This window comes from Choloepus didactylus, chromosome 6 (genome assembly GCF_015220235.1).
Source record: "Choloepus didactylus isolate mChoDid1 chromosome 6, mChoDid1.pri, whole genome shotgun sequence".
NCBI lineage: Eukaryota > Metazoa > Chordata > Mammalia > Pilosa > Megalonychidae > Choloepus > Choloepus didactylus.
In genome coordinates, this window is record NC_051312.1 from 24,246,302 (window position 1) to 24,258,610 (window position 12,309).

The following is a 12,309-nucleotide window of genomic DNA, read 5'->3' on the forward strand; positions in this document are numbered from 1 at the left end:
TAATTTTTTGATAAACAAAGTTAAAAAATTGAAAAAAAATCAGTAGAAAAATGGGAGTAAAAACTAAATGACAAATAGGGTGGGATGGGGGGATGGTTTGGGTATTCTCTTTTCACTTTTATTTTTTATTCTTATTCTGATTCTTTCTGATGTAAGGAAAATGTTCAGAAATAGATTGTGGTGATGAACGCATAACTATATGATCATACTGTGAACAGTTGATTGTATACCATGGATGACTGTGTGGTTTGTGAATATATTTCAATAAAACTGAATTTAAAAAAAAAAAAAAAGGCAGGTAAGGCAAGGTCAGATATGTCCACAAGATGAAAAACCAAAAAGGCCTACAGTCCCTAGTTAGATAATGCAGCTGCTTTCCTAAAAAGAATATTTCCTCAGAATTCTAGCAAACAATCAGTTCAAAACTAGAAAAGCACTTACCCAATTGAGGCACAGAGCATGACAGCAGGCACCCTTCCCAATATGGGTTCCTTTTTTCATTAAAAAACTCTGCTCTCATATAGAAAGTGGGAGCCATTATCTTTCTTTCTTTCTTTTTGCTGGCTCCCACCTGCTTTCTTCCTCTAATAAATCTTAAACTTTATACTTAAACTTTGACTCACTGTGTTGTGTAGATTCCTGAATGACTCTGACCTAACAGTAATGTTGAGAATACTTCAAAATTTTTAGCCATATGATTTACCTTTTTAGTAATGTATGCTCTCTTTCTCTTTATATTATTGATTGTTAGTGTTTTTGATATATTGTTGACACAAATCCTATTATTAGTTATCAATGTTACAAAAATTCTTTAATGAACAGAAATTCTCAATTAAGTATGCATGAGTTTATCCAGTTTTTATCCTTAGAGATAAAAATTCTCTTATATGGAGGTGTGAAAGTAGAGTTTAAAAGTTTGCTTCACATTTCAATAACTTATTAGATCTGCAAGGAGGGCCCTTTTCTTTTCCCTATCTTTTTTTTTTTCATTTTCTAAAGCAATTTCTCTAAGAAGCACAATACAGAAAGCCTCAAAGACCTGCAATTTGGGCAGGTCAAGAGAAGAGCAGAACTAAGAGAGCCCTGAGACAAAAGACAATAATCCAGTGGCTGAGAAAATTCACTAACCACCACAACTTCCCAAGAAAAGGGGGGCATCCTTTCACAGCTATCATCCTGGTGGACAGGGAACACTCCTGCCCATCACTGGTCCCATAGCCAAGAGCTGCCCCAGAAAACCCACTGTGATGGAAGTGCTTCCAATAACAGGCACACACCACAAACTTGGGCATGGACATTAGCTTTCCCTGCACTCTCAGCTGGTTGTCCCAGAGTTGGGAAGGTGGAGCAATGTGAATTAACATGCCCCATTCAGCCATCCTTTCAGCAGACTGGGAGCCTCCCTACACAGCTCTGCAGCCCAGAACCAATTTGGGGGGATGGCACTCACCTGTGACATAGCACAGTCATCCCTCAACTGAGGACCTGGGGTGCATGGCCTGGAAGAGGGATGAACTTGCAAGTCTCAGGGGCCATATGCCAATACCAAGGACTTGTGGGTCAGCAGCAGAGACAAACTGTGGCAGGACTGAACTGAAGAATTAGACTATTGCAGCAGCTTTGAATCTCCAGGAACAGCAGGGAAATTTGATTGTTAGAGCCACCCCCCTCCCTGACCACCCAGACACATGCACCATATACAGGGCAGGCAACACCAACTACACATGCAGGCTTGGTACACCAATTGGACTCCACAAGGCTCACTCCCCCACTCACCACAAAGACAAAGCAGGGGAGAACTGGCTTGAGGGGAACAGGTGGCTCGTGGACACCACCTGCTGATTAGTTAAAGTGTACTCCATGAAGCTGTAGATCTGACAAATTAGAGATAAGGATTTCAGTTGGTCTACAAATCCTAAAAGAACCCTATCAAGTTTAGCAAATGCCAAGATGCCAAAAACAACAGGAAATTTTAAAGCATATGTAAAAACCAGATGATATGGATAACCCAATCTGAGCACCCAAAGCAAAAGATCAGAGCAGACAAAGTACCTGGAGCAATTAATCAAAAACTAAAGATGAATGATGAGACCATGGCACAGGATATAAAGGACATGAAGAAGAACATGGCACAGGATATAAGGGATGTAAAGAAGACCCTAAAAGAGCATAAAGAAGACATTGCAAGAGTAAATAAAAAAAAAAAAATAGATGATCTTATGGAAATTAAAGAAACTGTTGACCAAATTAAAAAGATTCAAGATACTCATCATACAAGACTAGAGGAAGTTGAACAATGAATCAGTGACCTGGAAGATGACAGAAAGGAAAATGAAATAACAAAAGAAAGAATGGAGAAAAAATTGAAAAAATTGAAATGGACTTCAGGGATATGATAGATAATATAAAACATCCAAATATAAGACTCATTGGTGTTCCAAAAGAGGAAGAGAAGGGTAAAGGTCTAGGAAGAATATTCAAAGAAATTGTTGGGGAAAACTTCCCAAATCTTCCAAACACCATAAATACACAAATCATAAATGCCCAGTGAACTCCAAATAGCATAAATCCAAATAAACACTCTCCAAGACATATTCTGATCACACTGTCAAATACTGAAGAAAAGGAGCAAGTTCTGAAAGCAGCAAGAGAAAAGCAATTCACCACATACAAAGGAAACAACATAAGACTAAGTAGTGACTACTCAGCAGTCACCATGGAGGTGAGAAGGCAGTGGCATGACACATTTAAAATTCTGAGTGAGAAAAATTTCCAACCGAGAATGCTTTATCCAGCAAAGGTCTTCTACAAATTTGAGGGAAAGCTTAAGTTTTTCACAGACAAACAAATGCTGAGAGAATTTGCTAACAAGAGACCTGCTCTACTGGAGATGCTAAAGGAGCCCTGCACACAGAGAAACAGAAAGGAGACAGGGACTGGAGAAAGGTTAAGTACTAAAGAGATTCAGTATGGGTACACTAAAGGACATTAATAGAGAGAGGGAAAAGTATATATGACAAACATAAACCAAAGGATAAGATGGCTGGTTCAAGAAATGCCTTCATGGTTATAATGTTGAATGTAAATGGATTAAACTCTCCAATTAAAAGATATAGATTCACAGAATGGATCAAAAAAATGAGCCATCAATATGTTGCATACAAGAGACTCATCTTAGACACAAGGACACAAAGAAATTGAAAGTGAAAGGATGGAAAAAAATATTTCATGCAAGCTACAGCCAAAAGAAAGCAGGTGTAGCAATATTAATCTCAGATAAAATAGACTTTAAATGCAAGGATGTTATGAAAGACTAATAACAGGGGCACTTCAACAAGAAGAAATAACAATCATAAATGTTAATGCACCCAATCAAGGTGCCACAAAATACATGAGAGAAACTCTGGCAAAGCTAAAGGAACCAAAGGATGATTCCACAATAATCATGGGAGACTTCAACACATCACTCTCTCCTATAGATAGATCAACCAGACAGAAGACCAATAAGGAAATTGAAAACCTAAACAATCTGATAAATGAATTGGATGTAAAAGACCATTTACAAAGACCATTTACAAAGATGTAAAAGACCTATACAAAGAAAACTACATATACATATATAAAACATTCCATCCCAAATCATCAGGTTACACATTCTTCTCTAGTGCTCATGGAACTCTCTCCAGAATATATCATATACTGGGACATAAAACAAGGCTCAATAAATTTAAAAACATTGAAATTATTCAAAGCACATTCTCTGACCACAATGGAATACAATTAGAAGTCAATAACCATCAGAGATTTAGTAAATTCACAAATACTTGGAGGTTAAACAACACACTTCTAAACAATCAATGGGTTAAAGAAGAAATAGCAAGACAAATTGCTAAATATATAGAGATGAATGAACATGAGAACACAACATACCAAAATCTATGGGATGCAGCAAAAACAGTACTGAGGGGGAAATTTATAGCACTAAATGCATATATTAAAAAGGAAGAAAGAGTCAAAATCAAAGAACTAATGAATCAACTGAAGAAGCTAGAAAATGAACAGCAAACCAATCCTAAACCAAGTAGAAGAAAAGAAATAATAAGGATTAAAGCAGAAATAAATGACATAGAGAACAAAAAAACAATAGAGAGGATAAATAACACCAAAAGTTCATTCTTTGAGAAGTTCAACAAGATTGACAAGCCCCTAGCTAGACTGACAAAATCAAAAAGAGGAAAGACCTATGTAAACAAAATAATGAATGAGAAAGATGACATTACTGCAGATCCTGAAGAAATTAAAAAAATTATAAGAGTATACTATGAACAACTGTATGGCAACAAACTTGATAATGTAGAGGAAATGGACAATTTCCTGGAAACATATGAACAACCTAGACTGACCAGAGAAGAAACAGAAGACCTCAACCAACCCATCACAAGCAAAGAGATCCAATCAGTCATCAAAAACCTTCCCACAAATAAATGCCCAGGGCCAGATGGCTTCACAGGGGAATTCTACCAAACTTTCCAAAAAGAATTGACACCAATCTTACTTAAACTCTTTCAAAACATCAAAGAAAATGGAACACTACCTAACTCATTTTATGAAGCTAACATCAGTCTAATACTGAAACCAGGCAAAGATGCTAAAAAAAGGAAAACTACTGGCCAATCCATCCAATGAATATGGATGCAAAAATCCTCAACAAAATACTTGCAAATCAAATCCAAAGACACATTAAAAAAATCATACACCATGACTAAGTGGGGTTCATTCCAGGCATACAAGGATAGTTCAACATAAGAAAATCAATCAATGTATTACAACACATTAACAAATCAAAAGGGAAAAATCAAATGATCATCTCAATAGATGCTGAAAAAACATTTGACAAAATCCAGCATCCCTTTTTGATAAAAACACTTCAAAAGGTAGGAATTGAAGGAAACTTCCTCAATATGATAAAGAGCATATATGAAAAACCCACAGCCAGCATAGTAATCAATGGTGAGAGACTGAAAGCCTTCCCCCTAAGATCAGAAACAAGACAAGGATGCCCGTTATCACCACTGTTATTCAACATTGTGCTGGAAGTGCTAGCCAGGGCAATCTGGCAAGACAAAAAATTAAAAGGCATCCAAATTGGAAAGGAAGAAGTAAAACTGTCATTGTTTGCAGATGATATGATCTTATATCTGGAAAACCCCGAGAAATCAATGATACAGCTACTAGAGCTAATAAACAAATTTAGCAAAGTAGCGGGATACAAGATTAATGCACATAAGTCAGTAATGTTTCTATATGCTAGAAATGAACAAACTGAAGAGACACTCAAGAAAAAGATACCATTTTCAATAGCAACTAAGAAAATCAAGTACCTAGGAATAAACTTAACCAAAGATGTAAAAGACCTATACAAAGAAAACTACATAACTCTACTAAAAGAAATAGAAGGGGACCTTAAAAGATGGAAAAATATTCCATGTTCATGGATAGGAAGACTAAATGTCATTAAGATGTCAAGTCTACCCAAACTCATCTACAGATTCAATGCAATCCCAATCAAAATTCCAACAACCTACTTTGCAGACTTGGAAAAGCTAGTAATCAAATTTATTTGGAAAGGAAAGATGCCTTGAATTGCTAAAGACTCTCTAAAAAAGAAAAACAAAGTGGGAGGACTTACACTCCCTTACTTTGAAGCTTATTATAAAGCCACAGTTGTCAAAACAGAATGGTTCTGGCACAAGGATAGACATATTGATCAATGGAATTGAATTGAGAATTCAGACAGAGACTCCCAGATCTATCACCGACTGATCTTTGATAAGGCCCCCGAAATCACTGAACTGGGTCATAATGGTCTTTTCAACAAATGGGGCTGGGAGAGTTGGATATCCATATCCAAAAGAATGAAAGAAGACCTCTATTTCACAGCCTACACAAAAAAATAACTCAAAGGGGATCAAAGACCTCAATATAAAAGAGAGTACCATAAAACTCCTAGAAGATAATGTAGGGAAACATCTTCAAGACCTTGTATTAGGTGGCCATTTCCTAGACTTTACATCCAAAGCACAAGCAACAAAAGAAAAAAATAGATAAATGGGAACTCCTCAAGCTTAGAAGTTTCTCTACCTCAAAGGAATTTGTCAAAAAGGTAAAGAGACAGCCAACTCAGTGGGAAAAAATTTTTGGAAACCATGTATCTGACAAAAGACTGATATCTTGCATATATGAAGAAATCCTACAACTCGATGATAGTACAGACAGGCCAATTAAAAAATGGGCAAAAGATATGAAAAGACAATGCTCTGAAGAGGAAATGCAAATGGCCAAGAAACACATGAAAAAATGTTCAGCTTCACTAGCTATTAGAGAGATGCCAATTAAGACCACAATGAGATATCATCTCACACCAATTAGAATGGCTGCCATTAAACAAACAGGAAACTACAAATGCTGGAGGGGATGTGGAGAAATTGGAACTCTTATTCATTGTTGTTGGGACTGTATAATGGTTCAGCCACTCTGGAAGTCAGTCTGGCAGTTCCTTAGAAAACTAGAGAGAGAGTTACCCTTCCATCCAGTGATTGCACTTCTTGGTATATACACAGAAGATTGGAAGCAGTGACACAAACAGATATCTGCATGCCAATGTTCATAGCAGCATTATTTACAATTGCCAAGAGATGGAAACAACATAAATGTCCTTCAACAGATGAGTGGGTAAATAAAATGTGGTATATACACATGATGGAATACTATGTGGCAGTAAGAAGGAACGATGTCATGAAACATGTGACAACATGGATGAACCTTGAAGACATAATGCTGAGTGAAATAAGCCAGGCACAAAAAAAGAAACATTATATGCTACCACTAATGGGAACTTTGAAAAATGTAAAACAAATGGTTTACATTGTAGAATGTAGGGGAACTAGTGATAGAGAGCAATTAAGGAAGGGGCAACGATAATCCAATAACAGATAAGCTATTGTGGGTAAATTTAACATTCTGGGAATGCCCAGGAATGACTATGATCTGTTAATTTCTGATGGGTATAGTAGGAACAAATTCACAGAAAAGTTGCTATATTAGGTTACTTTCTTGGGGTAGAGTAGGAACATGTTGTAAGCAAAGTAGTTATCTTAGGTTAGTTGCTTTTTCTTACTCCCTTGTTATGGTCTGTTTGAAATGTTATTTTATTGTAGGTTTTTTTAATTTTTTTAATTTTTATTTTTTTATACAGTTGTTTTTAAAAAAAAAGTTTAAAAAAAACAGGAAAAAAAAATATGCAGAGCCCCCTTGAGGAGCTGATGGAGAATGCAGGGATATTGGCCTGCCCCACCTCGATGGTTGCTAATGTGCTCACAGACATAGGGGACTGGTGGTTTGATGGGTTGAGCGCTCTACCACAGGACTTGCCCTTGGGAAGACTGTTGCTGCAAAGGAGAGTCTAGGCCTCCCTGTAATTGTGCCTAAGAGCCTCCTCCCAAATGCCTCTTTGTTGCTAAGCCGATTTGAAAGGTGAAATCACTTCCCTCCCCTCTATGTGGGATCAGACACCCAGGTGAGTGAATCTCTCTGGCAATGTGGAATACGACTACTGGGGAGGAATGTGGACCCAGCATCATGGGATGGAGAACATCTTCTTGACCAAAAGGGGGAAATCAAAGGAAATGAAATAAGCTTCAGTGGCAGAGAGTTTCCAAAATGAGCCAAGAGGCCACTCTGGTGGGCACTCTTATGCACAATATAGACAACCATTTTTAGGTTCTAATGAAGTGTAGTAGCTGGCGGCAGATACCTGAAACTATCAAACTACAACCCAGAACCCATGAATCTTGAAGACAATTGTATAAAAATATAGCTTGTGAGGGGTGACAATGGGACTAAGAAAGCCATAAGCACCACAGTCCCCTTTGTCTAGTTTATGGATGGATGAGTAGAAAAATGGGGGAAGGAAACCAACAGAGAAAGGCACCCAGTGTTCTTTTTTACTTTAATTGCTCTTGTTCACTTTCATTATTATTCTTGTTATTTTTGTGTGTGTGGTAATGAAGGTGTCAGGGATTGATGTTGGTGATGAAGATACAAATATGTAATGGTACTGTGAACAATCGAATGTATGATTTGTTTTGTATGACTGAGTGGTATGTGAATATGTCTCAATAAAATGAAAATAAAAACAAAGTTTGCCTCAAACAATTAAATTTCTAATCCATTTGTCCTGGTATAGAAAAAGTTTTGATATTCCTGCTCCAGACTCTAGATTTTGCCAGGAAAATTCTTCTCTTCGGGCTTATCAAAGACTAAAAATTTTTTTTTTTTTTTAGCACACTTACACACTTACTCTCACCCTCTGGGATCTGTGGAACATTACAGCCATGGTTGGAGCTGCTCTCATACCAAAGTTTGGACATTCTTTGGAGCCCTCTTTTTTTTCTGGTCCCCAAATTTCCAGCAATCCAATAAATGGGTTGGAGCAGCATCCTCAAATGTGTTATATGCTGTCTTTAAAACCGAGTGATGCCGACCAAGCATTGTGTGTCTTTCATAGTGATAGGAATTTCCAGCTCTAATATATAATTTTATATCTAATATCTACCATCAAACTATCCTTAGGGAATTTCTCTTTTAGTAGTTTCATGTGTGAAATGTTACAGCCAGTGGCTTCACAAATTGTTACAGTGTCAGAGTCTCCTCAGAAACTTTTAAAAGATCCCCATTTTAGATGTATGAATTCCAAATCCCCAGGAACTGTTATCAGAGATCTGTTCTTTTAAAAAGTTCCCAGGTGATATTTGCAGTCAGTACAGCTTGATATTTGGGTAAAATGTACAATGTCCATAGATTGCTTCTTTTGTGTATTGCTTGCTAAATATCTACTAAGTGTAAGACTTATGGTGCAAGGAGTCTACAAAGTTTGATGTTGGGTGTGCTCTAGTGCATGTATACTTCAAGTGTCTTTAAACCTGTGACCATTAATGCTGAGACCACTGGAGCTCTGAGGCTTATTTTCTTATTGTTTGTTATATTCTGGAACTTTTCTGGGTCATTCAGAACAGAAAGTAGCCAGATATTTCACATGGTGTCTGTATTGCTCAAAGTTGAATTCAAGGAAAGGGAAATGTACAAGTTATTTCTAGCAGAAAATTACTTAATACAGAGAATTTTATAGTAAATAATATTTACAGGTGATGAAAGAATAGGTATCAGGGACACATCAAGAGTGCTGGGATCCAGAGGTCAGGAATCTGCCTCTCATTTTCTGAAGTCAATGAATAGACCCTGGAATCCTCAGTCTGGTGATGGAACCACATCTAACCGCTCAAGTCTCTACTGCTTTGCTGGCCAGAAAGAAGACAGTATTTGTCTCACTTCTACTTTCCAAATCTCCCACTTGCAAATCTTATTTCCATCCATAATGATATGTGCAAGGACATTGGGAAATTTAGTTGTGAACTTTCTAATTTCTTCAATTAGAAGGGTAGAAAGGAAGTTGAAAGGCACATTTCACATTTACCCCCAAAGACCAGAGAATGATTTCAGTGGTTTCTATTTCTTAGAAGGGTTCTCTATTGATGGCTGAGCTTTGGGAGTGCTTCAGGGATATTTTCTCAGCCATCACCATGCCTTCCCCTCCAGCTACCTTTCTCATTAGTTGTCCCAGGCTTCTGGCTGGTCTTCAGGTCTAGAAATGAGTCCTACATCATAGTCCCTCTTTTATTGGGAAGTAGGGGATTTTTGGGGGACAAGAATTCAGATGGTTCTTTAGTCTCTTGCAAGGCATAGTGTCTATTTCAGTAAATGGTCTACAGTGTACTTAAGCACTGTTAGTAAATGTTTGTATCTGAAATTGAATAAATAAATGAATAAACAAATGATTCAGTGAAGCATGGTGTATATTATCCTTCATTGCTTTGGACCCAGATAGCCTAAATATGTAATTGATGATTCATGAAATAATGTGTACTTATTCATCTTCAGACCTTCCTATTGTGCAGTGGTAGAAAGGAATGCTCTATCTTTTCTATATGCTAACAATCACCAATGAATCTCAAGCCAGAACCTAACACAACTGATTCCACGTTGAAATATGACTCACAGATGTGGCTAATTTGTGTATTTGTTGGAGAGCCCATTTCCTTGGGATTTCCATTATGTCATTATTGAATGGAAAGCACTACATGACTGTCTATTTCTATGTTTGACATTGGATATTTACACTCTTACATCAAGAAAAGTTTTTCTTAAGTAGAACACAAATTTTCTCCTACAGGGTTCTGTCCATCTTCATTCTACCTTTCAAATGACCTTCCAGCAGGATCTGGAGGTTCTGGGCTTTGAAGGTACTTGGACCCATCCTACGGTTGAAAGTCCTTTCATTTAAAATAAAGGATAATTTTGGAGGAGGTTTTATAGTGACTTCAGATTTTTTTTCTCTTCTTTTAGAATTTATGAAGCATATCATATTGAAAAATGTGTCTTTTTCTCTTACCCAATTCTTCTCATATTGTTATTAGTACATTTTTGATAGTTCATTAGCCCACCAGGTGTTGCTTTCATGGGAAACTTGTCCTTTCAACCAGTTTGCATGGTATTATACTATTTAGGTGGGGTTTTCTATTGCCTCCTGTCAATCTACTTGTCAAAGCTCTTTGTCAACACTTTTCCTCCCTGATTTAGAGGGCTTGTGGCCTCCTATGGAGTTCCCACTTATTTTCTGCACTTAAAACGGTCTGAAATAAAATTATTGCTTTGTATCTCATAAATGGATGATCACCATTTATTATTTTAGAACCATCTACATTCAGGGCTGTTTTTATTGGAGAAAGAGAAAGAAAATTGTTTCACAACTTATTTTTCCATAAGCAAGAAGGAGATAAATTCAGATTATATAGGGGAACTAATGAGAGGAATCAGTGCTTTCAAGTGTTAGGAAATGTCATTAACATGAGTATATTGTGTAGAAAATATTCTGAGTCATAAAATGCTTTTTAAAGTAATAAATTTATTTTTCATTTAGGTTTGTGCAAAATTTGAAGAGAATTTAAATGGGTTTTACTGTAGATTATTAAAGGAACTTGTAATTAATGGAAAATAATGAAGATTTATACTCACTATTTCATAACTTCGATATTTCTTTTATACAAAAAGTGCATACTCTTTAGGAATATATTTGAAATGTATTTGCAATGTCACACTCTTTGCAAAATTTATACATCCTTTCTAAATTTAGATAGCCTTGATAAAGCTCTTCTCCACAGGTAGTGTCAGATATGTTTGTCAACATTATTCTAGGGTAAGTTAATTCCAGAGATGTTTACTGCATTTCTCCCATTCTGATATCTTTTCTCTTGGAAGAAGTTTCACTGATTTAAGAGGAGAACATGATTTAAATTTCAGAAACATTAAATTGTATGAATTTACATCTATTGGATGCTTTGAGTTGCTGAATTTAGTATTTTGGGTCCAATCTATAGGAACTTTTTCCCTATTACTTTTAGAGCTTCTTTTACTTCCTTATTTCTCTAGCTATATATGAGAGGGTTCAACATGGGAATCACAATTCCATAAAATACGGAGACAACTTTCATATTCTCCTGGGAATTTTTAGAATGAGGCTGTAAGTACATGTATGAGAGGCATCCATAAAAAATGGTGACTGCTGTCAGGTGGGAGGCACATGTGGAGAAGGCCTTTTTCCTCTCTGAAGTAGAAGGCATCTTTAAAATGGCCAATAGGGTGTATATATAAGAGAAGATGACAACTGACAATGTGAACATCAAGGTAAATCCCACAAAGACAAGTAGCATGATGTTGATGTCAATATCTGAGCATGAAATGGCAAGAATTGGAGGAAATCACAAAAAAAGTGATTAATGTTGTGGGATTTGCAAAAGTACAGTGAAAATCTAAAACCTGTGTGTACAGAGGAGTTTACTGAGCCAATGACATATAAACCAGCTACCATTTGGATGCATCGTGTATGGGACATGACTGTGGAATAGTGAAGTCGGTTAAAGATGGCTATATAACAGTCCACTGCCACAGCAGCCAGGAGGTAACAGGCATTTGTTGCAAATGCTGCATAAACCCATAATTGCATTATGCATCCCATGGATGAAATTTATTTATTTTCTGATATGAGGCTTTGCAACATCTTGGGAGTGATAGCAGAGGTATAACAACAATATCAACAAATGCCAAATATTGTAGAAAAAAGTACATGGGTGTTTGAAGTCTGGAATCTGCTTTGATGAATAGGATCATTCCCATATTACCCATCATGGAGGTCAT

At 36.6% G+C, this 12,309-nt stretch overlaps 1 pseudogene; it reads right to left on the reverse strand.

Annotated features, from left to right (window-relative positions):
- Positions 1-11,540: 11,540 nt before the first annotated feature.
- On the reverse strand, positions 11,541-12,309 carry LOC119536731 (annotated as a pseudogene).